We start from the raw sequence: 15,325 nt of genomic DNA, 5'->3' as shown, positions 1-15,325 counted from the left end.
AGAGAGAAAGAGAGAAAGGGCGAGAGAGGGAGATATCAGGCTGCTGTTCCAGTAATTTATGAAGTCATGAAGAGTTCTGAGGAAAGTTCTCGGATCTCTCGTTCCCTGTCATTCTGTCCCTGCTTGATATACAATGCATTGTGTGTGTGTGTGTGTGTGTGTCTCAAAAGGCTCCGGTCTCCTGTCCCTGTCCTCCAGAGAGCAGCATCACACCATCTCCAACAAACTAATCCAGCCCTGCGTCACAGTGCAAAAACAAAGCATTTATAATACATGCCTCATCTGATATTCCCCTAATGGAGGCCTCTGCTGCTACATTTCCAGTGCACACACTGCACTGCCCCAGCCTGTCTGTTACTGGCACTGACAGGAAGACTGGGAGTGAGCTAACCTTCTGAACATTCACTGAGAACATCACCCTAGCAAACATTTCACAGCAAGGACACACAGGGACACAGATGTGTAACACTATTGCGTAACTCTAATGTCTAACATTAATGTGTACTGTGTAACAGCATGTAACACTAATTTGTAAAACAGAGTAACAAATTATGTAACAAAATGTGTAACACTAATGCTTAACACTAAGGCTTAACATTGATGCATAACACTAATGCTTAACACAAATGTGTAACACTAATGCGTAACACTAAGGCTTAACACTAATGCGTAACACTAAGGCTTAACACTAATGCATAACACTAATGCGTAACACTAATGCGTAACACTAAGGCTTAACACTAAGGCTTAACACTAATGCGTAACACTAATGCTTAACACTAATGCTTAACACTAATGCTTAACACTAATGCCTCACACTAATGTGTAACACTAATGTGTAACACTAATGCGTAACACTAATGCTTAACACTAATGCCTCACACTAATATGTAACACTAATGTGTAACATTAATGCGTAACACTAATGCATACAACTGTAACTAGTGCATAACACTGTAACAATAATGCTTGACACTGTAACACTAATGCGTAACACTGTAACACTAATGCTTAACACTGTAACACTAATGCTTAACACTGTAACACTAAGGCATAACACTATAACACTAATTCTCAACACTGTAACACTAATGTGTAACACTGTAACAATAATGTGTAACATTGTAACACTCATGTGTAATGTTTTATGTAATGATTAATGTAAAATGTTTATGCTGCCATGGTGATACCACTGCAATCTGACACACCCTCACAGTTCTGAGCAGGTTACAGGTTGGGATTTTTAGAGGAATTAACTGCATTAATATATAATATATATAAATACTAAATATAACATTGGGAAATGCTCTTTAGTATTAAAATATTTTTTAGATATTTAAAACCAGTAAACAAGGGATGTTACAGATGTCCAGTTTTAGATCAATGTAGATTTGACTGGTAAGCAATAACTGTAGATATCTTTAATTAGACATTACTGTAAACTACCGTGGTCATGGTCATGTGACAGACATGTACCAAATAAAGGACCACAATTATCTGAGTTCTGTTCACACAGCTCTGAACAAATCAGACATGTTTCACATTCACACCAAAAAAGAGTCTTGAGTCGGTTCAACCTTGTCTCAGACAGAGAGCTAATATTCTGAGCGCTTGCTCGGAATGTCGCCCTGGCAAACAGTTGATAAAAAGCTGGAGATAAACAGACGCAGATGCATGCGACGCGCGCGGGCTGTCCGAGATGAAACAGCGTTTGGACGGGTTCATGAGGCGCTTCTACTTCGCGCTCAAACGTTTCCCTCCAAATATCAAAGGCCGAGGCATCATAAATCTCCTGCGCCTCGCAGTCCGCATGGCGGGGAGACCGCCACGTTCAGTCTGCGGCGTGTGTGTGACACACTCTCCCAGAGATAATAATTCAAGCCGTGTGTGTGATGGGAGAGAGGGAGGTGGGGGGCTCAGGCTTTCTTCCCCCTTTCATCTGCTCAGTCTGAACAGGGTAATCATCACTGGATGTTCTGCTCACATATTTTCACTGTATTTAGAAAGTTTCCTGTAGCGGCACCAAACCAGCGACACACGCCTTCACAGTGTCAGAGCAAAGTCACCTTCTCTGACTTCCCTCTGAAGACCACATATGGAGATTTCTTTGTGGTGACTGGCTGAGACTTTAGATGTTTAAATGTCTTTGACTCTGTACAGCCTTCAGCACAGATCAGAAGACAGATCCTAGATGTGCCAGTTTCGTTTTTATATATGATCAGTCAAAGGGTTGCACACAGTTTTGCCCAGTGTAGAAAAATACGGACTCACAGAGCGACCAAAAAGATGTACAAACAAAAAAGTAGCCCCTCTTTGCCTGGATAAAGCTTTACACACTCTTGGCCTTGTCTCAAGTAGCTTCATGAAGAACAGACTTCACACAAGCTTGAAGAAAAGACCCCAGTGTCCTTTAAACCTTAAGCCTTTAGAAGCCATGTAACAATACAGTGTATTGTCTTTTCTCAGGGTCACAGCACGTGTCCACGGCACGCAACGCACAATTCTCCGCCCACTTCATTCGGCTGCTTGAGGGGCGTGTCTGTCTACAACGCAAGACGCAAGTTTTAAATGAATATTAGTTAGTTAATTAGTTAGTTCATTTACAATGGCAACTAATGACATGCATTCCTGCTCAAATGTAAGAGTATTAAACCTATATGACTATACCAGCCACCATTCCTTACATTAAATTAGTCGAATTTTTCCCTTTTTCCTCCCAATTTGCTACTGCGCATTAACCCATCCCTTCGTAACTCCCCCTAGCACTAGCAATGCTCCCAACACCAGGGTAAGGACTTAACACATGTCTCCTCTGATAAATACACAGCCAGCCACTACCTCTGCTCAGGAAAAAGTGCCGGGTTCCTAGCTTCACCGCTCTAGCTAACAGACACTTGGTCGGCCAACATCTACACACCTGGAGAGAGCACGGACGCCGGCATTTTTCATGTCACTCCGACAACAAAGCATTTGCATGTAACGTGCTTGTACTTCCGACTTCACAGGTGAACACAGTATTAGCTCATAGTAAGCGTGTTAGCTTAGGGTTAGGGCCTTAACAGATGGTTTGTGCATTAGCTTGAGAGTAGGGCCTTAGTTTACGATTCTAGAAACATGCTTTCAGTCCTGTGCATCCAAACCTCTGACTGGTACAGTACACTTAAACCCACTGTTTTCCTTCCTTCTTCAAACACATGGCTGTAATGAGCCACTCTTTTCGAGCAGGTATAACTTTTCCCGAATCCAGACAACATGGCTGCCAGTCTGCTTTAACAACACTGGCACCTCTGTGCTCATTAATGCAGAGCCGGCCGTCATCCTCTCTCATTGGGCCGCTTCGCTTCCTGCAATTATGAGAGCGGAAGCCGGGGTGAAAGGTCGCCTAATGCGGCTAAGCTCAGCCCCCCCCTCCCCAACAACCCTCTCAAAACCGCCCTCCCACCCAACCCCCCGGACAGCCCCCAAACCGGCCCATGTGTGTGGAGGAGGGCCGAGGCTGCAGCTGCTGACCTCTGAGTGAGAGCAGACTCTTTCCAGAGGCTGTTTGGGTTTGAAGTGTTCCTCACAAAACAGCCAGCAGAGGAGGGAGAAGGAGAGGGAGAGAGAGAGAGAGAGAGAGAGAGAGAGAGAGAGAATGACCCAGACCAAGGCTGCTGTTTTGGTAGCTGGGAAAGTTGAAAAGCCATCAGGAAGCTTAAAAGAAAAAAAAACTTCATTCCTCATCACTTTGAGTTGAGTGGGCTTTTCATCCAGTGCTAGGACCTTCTTCAAAGAGGAGAACGTGTGCTAGAGCCCGAAACGCTGAAATCAATGGTTTATCAGTGAACCTCGTCCATAAGAAGACCGTGTTCTTTGTGGTTTCCGTAGCAGGATGTGTGCGGGTGCAGCTGGGGCTGAGAGAGCATGGAAATATGTGAAATAGTGTGATATAGTATCAGCAAAAGTTTGGGCACCCTTGGCCAAATGAGACATTCTGTCATTTTTTTATAATTAATAAGCAGTAAACATAATAATAACAATATTTAGCATCAGCTACTACCTGATGGTAAATGTTTCTACTACTAAAAATTACATTACGGAGATCCTGAATTTGAGTTTGAGACTTTTATTAAAATGGTTAAAATGGCTTGCAAGACGACTCTTAGAGGGAGCTGCTCATATGCTGGTAAGACAGGCAAACCATATGATTGCCAAGAACCTGCATGAACATTTAACTTGAGTCAAGAGGGCGGTGCACTGTTCTTGGCCTGGGCAGACCACACACAGGAGACTGTGGTTCAAGCCTGGTTAAAAAGGACATACTCCTGTTCTAATATTACTCACAGCTCCTAATGAAACATTCCCGACAAATCTAATGACGCCACTGTAATTCAATCCACTGAGTCATCAGTTATGTCGTATGTACTGTTATTGTTGTCCACCTTCTAGTACTGTGTAAATAGTTCCTTTAGAATTGCCTATTCCGTATCACTGCGACTCAAACTGAGTATTTCCCTAATGTACACCAGACTTCTAATGCATGTAACGTGTTCACACTGGGAAGTGAAACGGGATGCGTGACCTGGCTTCCCCATAACATAGGAGCTGAGTTTAACCCAAAAAGCTCCTTAAACAAAAGTTAGCTAATTGCAATTTTTCTTTCCAAAATACAAGATAAAGGTGATAGGGTAAGCCTTATGGTTTTTCTCAGGTCAAGGCAAAAGTCATTAAAAAGTATGACCGATCAAAGTCCAAAATAAGTCTCGAGTCTGCATCTCTGCATGATGAAAAATAAAAATGCATACATAGCGGGTTGAGTTGGGCTGTGCTATGAGCGAGCCTCCAATCTCCTCATCATTCCCGCTTTACGCTCTGACCTCTGCTCTTCAACGGGATGCTCCAGGCTTCCACCTTTGTGAAAGAATGTAAAACGGTTCCCTCTCTCCAGCAACATCAGAAGCTTGTTAAACTCTCCCAGCAGCCCTTGGGGTATGTAGATTGGAGAGTCAGGGGACAGGGCATGGCAGATCCTTTTACTTTCCAACACAAACAAAGGAACACTGTTAGGGGGGCTACAATACCTACGCTCAACGTTTCTGAGTGTTGCAGTGAAACAAACCTGAATGATAATGAATGGTTTTCAGGTTTAGTGAGATAAGGATTTCAGAAGCCTTAAAAGTATACAAATAGGGACGCATAGTGGCACTGGATGGAGAGCTGGCAGCGGACAGATCAGAAGAATCAGAATTTTCTAATAATAATCTTCTCCTGTTCAGTCACACCTGCAAAAATATTAAGCATCAGAAGTATTTTTTTATTTATTTACCCAATTTTAGATTCCCCAACCTACTCGTTAGTCCTCGTCCCCTATAACATATAATGCTCTTTACACTGGGAGGGTGAGGACTGACACATGCCTCCTCCGACACATGTGCAACGCCACCAGGGAAGACACCAGGTACCCAGCTCTGACCCATAGGCTAACAGACACTAAAGTGTTTCGGGGAGAGAGACAACCATCCATACACCAGCAAGAGCAAGGCCACTTGTGCCCTCTCAAGCTCCAGCTACTGATGGCAAGCAGGATTCGAACCAGCAATCCACTCGCCCTTAAGCATCAGACATTTTCAAAAAACATCTAAACAAGCCTGATGCTAGAATCTGCAATAAGCAAGGGTATGTGGCTCATATGGCTTCTACAGCAGGATAAAGATCCTAAGCATCCCTCATATCCACTACGGACTAACTCTAGAGGATGCTGAAGGTTTTGCCATGCCCCCTATGCAGTCCCCCAACCTAAACATCATCAAGGATCTGTGAATAGATCTCAAAGGACCTATGCAGCATAGTGACCTAACCAATGTTTAACTGTGACCCTTTTACACCTGGTCACTTAACTATAAAGGTCACATCTGACTCAGGCCAAGCCACATATTCTTATACATATATTTTCATCCCACACAGCAATCAGATTTCAGTCTGACTAACCAGAGATGCATTTGACTACGCAGTGTTAATGCATGAGGCTAAAAAATATCAAGATACAATCCAGATACTAGTCTCATGAAGTGACCAGCTGAAAACGGGGTCTTCATGTTTTGCTCACTTAGCTATTCACCGTAACAGAAATGTGGATCAAAGGTGCTCCAAAAAATATAGTTCATGTATCTGCATTGTCAGATTTAAACAAATATTCAAATATTCATATTGGATATTGTCCAGAATTCCAAGATTAGAGTATTCTTGTATACAAATAAATGCCACACTGAAGTAGATGTGGTGGATTAGACACCATGATCCAGTTATAATGCTTAAATACACTACAATTTGCTTTTCTGAGAATATCGTAGGTATGGTCAGCACTAACAGAATGCTGAACAACTGCATATATCACAAAACAACAGATTTAGAACCATTATAGAGACCCTGGGAATAACAGCTTTGTGTATTATCCTCAGTTTTGTCTTTCACAGCCTTTGTGAAATGGGGTGCTACAGTTTGGCTGCTACGTCCCAGGAAACTTAACCGCTGTGACAGAGAAAATGTCCTGTTTTGTCTCACTGTTAGCCTATGTTTTTATGCCACATCACTCATAGTCACAGATGTCATAAACCATGCTTCCACAACAGAGGTTTAACTCTAAAAATATCAATACCAACATCAGGCCAGTCTCACAAACCTGATTAACAAGGGTGTATACAGACTTTCTAAGATAGATAGATAGAGACATCTCAAAAATACACGAATGAATGCCACATTATATTATCCAAAGCAATAACAGGCCTCAGCTGAGTTGTTCCACACCGGGGGTTTCACACTAAGCGATGGTAATGCCAACTATATGCCAAAATAACATAGTGAGAGCAAGAGAGTGAAAGAGACACAGATTCATATAAAGCAGACAGATCTGCTTGACTGCCTGTGGCCTGTGTGTGCATACTGGCTCTGCCTCAGAACCTGCAGAGCTCGCTGATGTAAGTGCATCTGGTATGGTCCAGGGCAGCTCTGCGATAGAGTGCGGAACAGAGCGCGGCATTGTGCCGTGTTTTTCCACCATGTTTTCGCTACAATGAAATATAAGCGGTAAAACAGCAGCTTAATAAGCCAGCTGACGGGGCCTAAATCAAACAGGGCCTAAGTCAGCCGCCACCCAGCACCAGACCACACAGACGTACTGGAAGAAGAAGTGCTTTCCCCACGCGCAAGCTTCAGAAAGTCATGCATTCAGATCTTTATGACAATGCTCATTATCTGATATTATCAGGATTTTTACCAGGACTGGGAAATATATGTTGTTATAGCCTTTTCTAATTATATCATAGGTAGCATCAGCGCTACCAGAACAGCTGCTATGTCACTATCGTAGAGACCCAGTAAACCACAACAACCAGTAAGTGTATTAACTCTGTTTTAATACACTTAACCCAACTAATCAAGGCCCAGCTTCCCAAAAACATCTCAGTCTTAAAGGAATAGTTTGGCACAAAATCTAATCACATGATTCATCACTTAGCCAAGGTACAGCCCATCAGCCAATACATGCTTGATATCTAAAGCAGGGGTGTGTGATATGGTAAAAATATATCACGACATTTTCACGATAGATAATAATTAGCCCAGTATTTTGACATGCAGACCAAATGTAGCAGTGGCATCAGATTCTTAAAAAAATCCTAGTTAAACAGGACTAACACTATGTTTACATTACCAGGCTGAAGTGACTCTTTTTTTGGCCTTAAACTTTCATATATGTGGTCCTAGATCAGACATGTATGTGGGCATGCGACATGAATGTGAATGGTCAGATCTGATTTCATGCGTCTTTTTGCCTCTATGTTGCCTTTGTGTCGTTTCAGATTCAACAGATTCGTTCACGCTACAGTCAGAAACAGGTCACTTACATACCGTCAAGCCAAATCCGATCTGAGCAAAAACTTGGAATTGATTAAAGAGGCTTGTAATGTGAATGTAGTCTAATTACAAACTTTATAATGAAATGTGCAGTTGGTCAGTGTTCATGAAGCCCTGATTGTATTTCACGATGACGATTCTTTTTAAAATACCATCATATTGCACACCACTGATCTGAAGCTTGCTTCTTTAGCTTGGGCATGCTAATGCTAGGCTAAAGATGATAAGAAACATTGTTTCTATATTGTTACCAGTCTCATCTTTGTAAATACACACCCAGAATCATCTCTCAACTCGACTCTCAAAACACATCCAGACCTATGCTTGTTCTGTACAAAGTCTATAAACACAGAGCTGAATGGTGGGACAGCCATTCTCAGCCATTAGACCTGCTTTTACGTCAGCACAGTATGTGGTATCACCCCATGCATTGCAGGCCAGTTTAACAAAGGAGTAGCATTACAAAGCGTAATGACTAAATTTTAGTGAAAAGGTTTAAATAAGGCCTATTCATGCTGTTTTATTGATTGTAATGAATTTTAAGTCACATTTACAAAGATTTTGGGCGTGTGTTTACTAATAATGAGATTGGTGACAGTCTAAGTCCATGGTTTGTTATCACTGTTAGTCTTGCATCTCCTGTATTAATCTAAAGAAACACAAGTTACATTTCAAACCAGTCTCAGCTGATCGGCTGCATCCGTGCTAAGTGATAAATCACAATAGTTTTTCGCCAAACTGTTCCTTTAACTGGTAGAGAGAATGCTCAGTGTGATTCTCGCTCTACCATTTAAGTGCTAAGATGCTTTCGGGAAACCCAGCCCAGCTAATTAACAAGCCCTTCCTGACAGTGTGGGCTATAATTTAAACCTCAGCTCCTTGCACTCTTTCAAATTGCAATTTCGATATAAAATCAACCTTACAGACTTACCCTGCACCAGTATGTATTACATCCTGGTACGAGAGAAAGTAACACAGTGCCTGAAACATCTCAGCAGCACTCTCTCGTATAAATATCCACCCATAACGTACGCTAACATGCAGCTGGTTCTGGTTATTTGGACTGAGAGGGAAGCTGAGGAGGTCTGAACCTCGTTTTTCGCTCCTTTTCCCCCTCCTTTTTTGTCCTAAACTGGGACGGACAGCGTGGAAGCTCATTCAAAAGCGATACTGCAGACGGTCCAGTGGGACTGGGAGCAGCTGGCCGGATTGCTCTCCCTCTAGTTCCCACAGCTTCCTTCTCCACAGACAACCGAAAGAGCGTCATCTCTGCCCGACCCGTGAAGAGCCAGCTTCCAAAACATACAAACACTCCAACGTAACCAACGTGCATTAAGGTGCAATTGTGTGTTTTGAGAGACAGCGTGCGAGAAATGTATGTGTATGTATGTGGTCACTTGCTTCCATAAACACTGCAGTGCACATACAGCCCTGCTAATGTGATTTATCTGAGCAGTTATAGAGCGCTGACCAAGAGGGGCTTACCTCAGTCCATACAATGGCACATTTGAGGGTGAAGCCAAGCACCTGATTGAATTAAGGGACCCTCAACTCAGTCAGTAAGCTGCAGGACATCTAGAGGAGAACAAACACGGCATATAATAACACGTTTATAACAGCATTTTATACAGCATAGTCGAGGTGAGCCTACACTTTATACATGGCCGCATAAGACCATAAGAAACAGTGTTTTTAAACTTCAGAAATGTGTTTATTATGGTCATTTCTCAACATTTAGACTCATATAACAGCCCAGTTTTAGCTTACACTACTAAGGGGAAAGTAAAAGTGGATAAAATCAGTCAGAAAAGGTGTTAATTTGTGTAGCTTAAGCTTAAGCAGCTTTAACCATTAAGTTAAAGCAAACTGAATGATGCATATTATTCCATAAAATCCAGGAGAACCTTTACTACATACATGACCACATAAGAAAATCAGATTAAGGTTAAAATAGCTGTTTTAAGCTTCAGACGTGTGTTTATTATTCTAATTTCCCAACATTTAGACTCATATTTTGGCCTAGTTTTAGGTCATAGTAGTGAGGTAAAGGAAAAGTGGATTATGTCTGTCAATTCGAATAATCCTTCAGTTCGTATTACTTACGCTTAAGAACCTTTAGCCATTAAGTTAACTGAAAGACGCATTTTATTCCATATAGTTCAGGGGAACCTATACAGCGGTCATGGATACATAAGAAAACTGATTTAGGTAAAAAAAAAAAAAAAAAAAGCAACGTTAGAAATGTGTGTATCAACCTAATCTCTCAATTTAGACTCATATATCAGCCTAGTTTTAGGCTGTAATACTAAGGTAAAATAAAAGAGGATTAAGTCTGTCAGAAAAGGTTCAAATTTGTGTAACTCGTGCTTAAGCAGCTTTAGCCATACATAACAACATAAGAAAACAGAATTAAGTTAAAAATGCCATTTTAAAGAAATGTGTTTATTATTCGAATCTTTTCATAAACATTTTGACTCATATATTAGCCTAGTTTAAGTTCATAATACTGAGGTAAAGTAAAAGTGGATTAAGTCTGTCAGAAAAGGTGTTAACTTAAGATTAAGAAGATTTAGCCTTAAGTTAACATAAACTGAAAGATGCACAGTATTCCAAAGTCCAGGAGAACCTTTACTACATACAGATTTAGATTACAAAATCCATTTTAAACTTCATAAATGTGTTTATTATCCTATTCTTCCAATATTTAGACTCATAAATCAGCCTAGATTTAGTTTATACACCTGAGGTAAAGTAAAAGCCAGAATATCCTTACAGTTAAGAAGCTTCAGCCATTTAGGTAACGTAAACAGAAAGATACATATTATTCTATACAGTCCAGCTGAACCTATACACTGTACATTCATAAACACACTGGAAAACAGAAGTAGGTTAAATAGATGTTTTAAGTAAGTAAAAGTGGATTAAGTCTGTCAGAAAATGTGTTAATTTAAGATTAAGAAGCTTTAGTCTTAAGTTAACGTAAACAGAAAGATTCCACAAAGTCCAGGAGAACCTTTACTACATACAGATTTAGGTAAAAATAGTTGTTTTAAACTCCAGAAAATCCAGAAACATTTAGACTCATATATCAGACTAGTTTTAGTTTATATTACTGAGGTAAAAACAGCTTTAGCCATTAAGGTAAAGCAAATGAGATATTATTCTATAGAGTCCAGGAGAACCTTTACTACATACAGATTTAGGTACAAAATAGTGGTTTCACTTCAGAAATGTGTTTATTATTAGAATTCCCCAACATTTAGAGTAACATTTTTCAGTTTCAGTCGATTATTCATAGTTTCAGTTGATATTACTGAGGTAAAGTAAAAGTCTGTCAGAATATCCTTACTGTTAATAAGCTTTAGCCACTTGGTTAACATAAACAGAAAGATACATATTATCCCATAAAGTCCAGGTGAACCTTTACTGCGTTTAGTTAAAACAGCCAGTTTAAACTTTTAAACTTTCTCCACATAAGATTCATATATCAGTTTAGTTTAAGTTTATAATACTGAGGTAAAGTAAAAGAGGATTAAGTCTGTCAGAAAAGGTTTTCATTAGCTTAATCTTAAGTAGCTTTAGCCATTAAGCTAAAGCTAACTAGATGTAGCCTATACCTATACCTATATTATTCCATAGAGTCCAGGTGAACCTTTACCACATACAGATTTAGGTAAAAATAGTCGTTTCACTTTAGAAATGAGTTTATTATTATAATTTCCCAACATTTAGAGTCATATTTCTGTCAGAAAAGGTGTTAATTTAAGATTAAATTTAAGATTAAGCTTTAGTCTTAAGTTAACCTGGACTCGTTTTAAACTCCAGAAATGTGTTTATTATCCTAATCTCTCGACATTTAGACTCATATATCAGCCTAGTTTTAGGTTGTAATACTAAGGCAAAGGAAAAGTGGATTAAGTCTGTCAGAAAAGGTGTTCATTTCTGTATTTGACCATTTTAATGGCTTTAGTCTTAAGTTAAAGCAAACTGAAAGATGCACAGTATTCCACAAAGTCCAGGAGAACCTTTAATACATACAGATTTAGGTTAAAAGACATTTTATACCTCAGAAATGTGATTATTATTCTAATTTCCCAACATTTAGAGTCATATTTTAGCCTAGTTTCAGTTTAAGTACGTAAAAGTGGATTAAGTCTGTCAGAAAAGGTGTTAATTTAAGATTAAGAAGCTTTAGTTTTAAGTTAACATCAACAGAAAGATACATATTATTCCACAAAGTCCAGGAGAACCTTTAATACATACAGATTTAGGTAAAAATAGTCGTTTTAAACTCCAGAAATGTGTTTATTATCCTAATTTCTCAACATTTAGACTCATTTATCAGCCTAGTTTTAGGTTGTAATACTGAGGTAAAGGAAAAGTGGATTAAGTCTGTCAGAAAAGGTGTTCATTCGTGTAGCTCACAATTAGGCAACTTTAGCCTTAAGTTAAAGCAAACTGAAAGATGCACAGTATTCCACAAAGTCCAGGAGAACCCTTAATACCTACAGATTTAGGTCAAAATAGTCGTTTTAAACTCCAGAAATGTGTTTATTATCCTAATTTATCGACATTTAGACTCATTTATCAGCCTAGTTTTAGTTTATATTACTGAAGTAAAGTAAAAAAAAGAGTAAGCAGCTTTAGCCATTAAGCTAAAGCAAATGAGATATTATTCTATAGAGTCCAGGTGAACGTTTACTACATACAGATTTAGGTAAAAATAGTCGTTTTAAACTCCAGAAATGTGTTTATTATCCTAATTTATCGACATTTAGACTCATTTATCAGCCTAGTTTTAGGTTGTAATACTGAGGTAAAGGAAAAGTGGATTAAGTCTGTCAGAAAAGGTGTTCATTCGTGTAGCTCACAATTAGGCAACTTTAGCCTTAAGTTAAAGCAAAATTTCCCAACATTTAGAGTCATATTTTAGCCTAGTTTCAGTTTAAGTACGTAAAAGTGGATTAAGTCTGTCAGAAAAGGTGTTCATTTCTGTATTTGACCATTTTAATGGCTTTAGTCTTAAGTTAAAGCAAACTGAAAGATGCACAGTATTCCACAAAGTCCAGGAGAACCTTTAATACATACAGATTTAGGTTAAAAGACATTTTATACCTCAGAAATGTGATTATTATTCTAATTTCCCAACATTTAGAGTCATATTTTAGCCTAGTTTCAGTTTAAGTACGTAAAAGTGGATTAAGTCTGTCAGAAAAGGTGTTAATTTAAGATTAAGAAGCTTTAGTTTTAAGTTAACATCAACAGAAAGATACATATTATTCCACAAAGTCCAGGAGAACCTTTAATACATACAGATTTAGGTAAAAATAGTCGTTTTAAACTCCAGAAATGTGTTTATTATCCTAATTTCTCAACATTTAGACTCATTTATCAGCCTAGTTTTAGGTTGTAATACTGAGGTAAAGGAAAAGTGGATTAAGTCTGTCAGAAAAGGTGTTCATTCGTGTAGCTCACAATTAGGCAACTTTAGCCTTAAGTTAAAGCAAACTGAAAGATGCACAGTATTCCACAAAGTCCAGGAGAACCCTTAATACCTACAGATTTAGGTCAAAATAGTCGTTTTAAACTCCAGAAATGTGTTTATTATCCTAATTTATCGACATTTAGACTCATTTATCAGCCTAGTTTTAGTTTATATTACTGAAGTAAAGTAAAAAAAAGAGTAAGCAGCTTTAGCCATTAAGCTAAAGCAAATGAGATATTATTCTATAGAGTCCAGGTGAACGTTTACTACATACAGATTTAGGTAAAAATAGTCGTTTTAAACTCCAGAAATGTGTTTATTATCCTAATTTATCGACATTTAGACTCATTTATCAGCCTAGTTTTAGGTTGTAATACTGAGGTAAAGGAAAAGTGGATTAAGTCTGTCAGAAAAGGTGTTCATTCGTGTAGCTCACAATTAGGCAACTTTAGCCTTAAGTTAAAGCAAAATTTCCCAACATTTAGAGTCATATTTTAGCCTAGTTTCAGTTTAAGTACGTAAAAGTGGATTAAGTCTGTCAGAAAAGGTGTTCATTTAAGATTAAGAAGATTAAGGAGCTTTATTCTTAAGTTAAAGCAAACTAAAGATGCACAGTATTCCACAAAGTCCAGGAGAACCTTTACTACATACAGATTTAGGTTAAAAGACATTTTATACCTCAGAAATGTGATTATTATTATAATTTCCCAACATTTAGAGTCATATTTTAGCCTAGTTTCAGTTTAAGTACGTAAAAGTGGATTAAGTCTGTCAGAAAAGGTGTTAATTTAAGATTAAGAAGCTTTAGTTTTAAGTTAACATCAACAGAAAGATACATATTATTCCACAAAGTCCAGGAGAACATTGACTACATACAGATTTAGGTAAAAAGACATTTTATACCTCAGAAATGTGATTATTATCCTAATTTATCGACATTTAGAGTCATATTTTAGCCTAGTTGTAGTTAATAAAGCTGAGGTAAAGTAGATCAGGTCTGACTGCAGTCCCTGTCTCTTAAGCTTCAGCCATTAAAGGTAAAGTCAACAGAAAGATGCTCGGAAGCACATGACCGTCATTATCAGTTTAACTCGCTGAACTTACTGAACTTTTCACTGTGAAATGTCCCACTTCTACGTCTCAGGAGAGCAGACCGAGCACTGAAAGGTGTGTGTGTCCGTATCTCTGCACATCTCCATCTTCCTCAAAGCAGCAGAGAAACAACGTAACGCTTCTCCTGCGAGGAGAAAAGCGGCACGAGCGCCGAGCAGACCCAAACTCCAGCGCTTTCCCACACACCCAGCACCTACACGAACGCGCCTCACACACACCACACACACACACACACCACCGCCGCCGAGCAGCTCGCAGTCTCACAGAGGCGCAGACACACACACACAAAGTTTTCGCTCCTTTTCAAACTCTCAGCCAGCTGTCACACTCTCACCTCCGGCAGAGACGCGGGCGGGCTCCCCTCCAGCTCGGGCTGCCTGGGCTCCCCTCCAGCCTCGCCGCGGCTCCTCTCGCTGCTCTCGGCGCGGTTCTGCTTTATGAGCTGAAGCTCTCCTTCAGAATTTAGAGGGGCTCAGCGGAAAGGGTCGTGTCGGACTTCGCTCTCCTGCAGCTTCTTCTTCCAAGTCGAGGGAGCTCCTCCGTTTCGCTCTCCTTCATCCGAGACGGCTCCTTCAGTCAGAAATGGCTCCCACCACCGACGCTCACGAGTAGTACACCTTGAGGCAGCAGGCAAACAAACGCTAACGCTGGGCCTGGGCCTGGGCCTGGGCCTGGGCCTGGACCTGGACCTGGACCTGGGCATGGGCCTGTGCCTGGGCCTGGACCTGGGCCTGGACCTGGACCTGGGCCTGGGCCTGGGCCTGGGTCTGGGCCTGGACCTGGGCCTGGGTCTGGGTCTGGACCTGGACCTGGGCCTGGACCTGGGCCTGGACCTGG

General features: G+C 40.1%; 1 protein-coding gene across 4 annotated transcripts in view; it reads right to left on the bottom strand.

Annotated features, from left to right (window-relative positions):
* bmpr1bb (bone morphogenetic protein receptor, type IBb) overlaps positions 1 to 15,053 on the bottom strand; it is a 120,421-nt gene extending 105,368 nt beyond the window's left edge. For 2 of the 4 annotated variants that reach the window (XM_072659308.1, XM_072659309.1), the window contains exons 1-2: positions 14,823 to 15,053; positions 9,376 to 9,465 (exon numbers count right to left, since the gene is read on the bottom strand). The gene's annotated coding sequence lies outside the window, so the exon portion shown is untranslated. The remainder of the gene's footprint in view (positions 1 to 9,375; positions 9,466 to 14,822) is intronic. The other 2 variants (XM_072659311.1, XM_072659310.1) reach the window with 1 other exon arrangement.
* Positions 15,054 to 15,325: the final 272 nt, after the last annotated feature.

The sequence above is a fragment of the Salminus brasiliensis genome, chromosome 16, assembly GCF_030463535.1.
Source record: "Salminus brasiliensis chromosome 16, fSalBra1.hap2, whole genome shotgun sequence".
Lineage (NCBI taxonomy): Eukaryota > Metazoa > Chordata > Actinopteri > Characiformes > Bryconidae > Salminus > Salminus brasiliensis.
The sequence above is the reverse complement of the archived record's forward strand: the minus strand, read 5'-3'. Positions and strand labels throughout refer to the sequence as shown.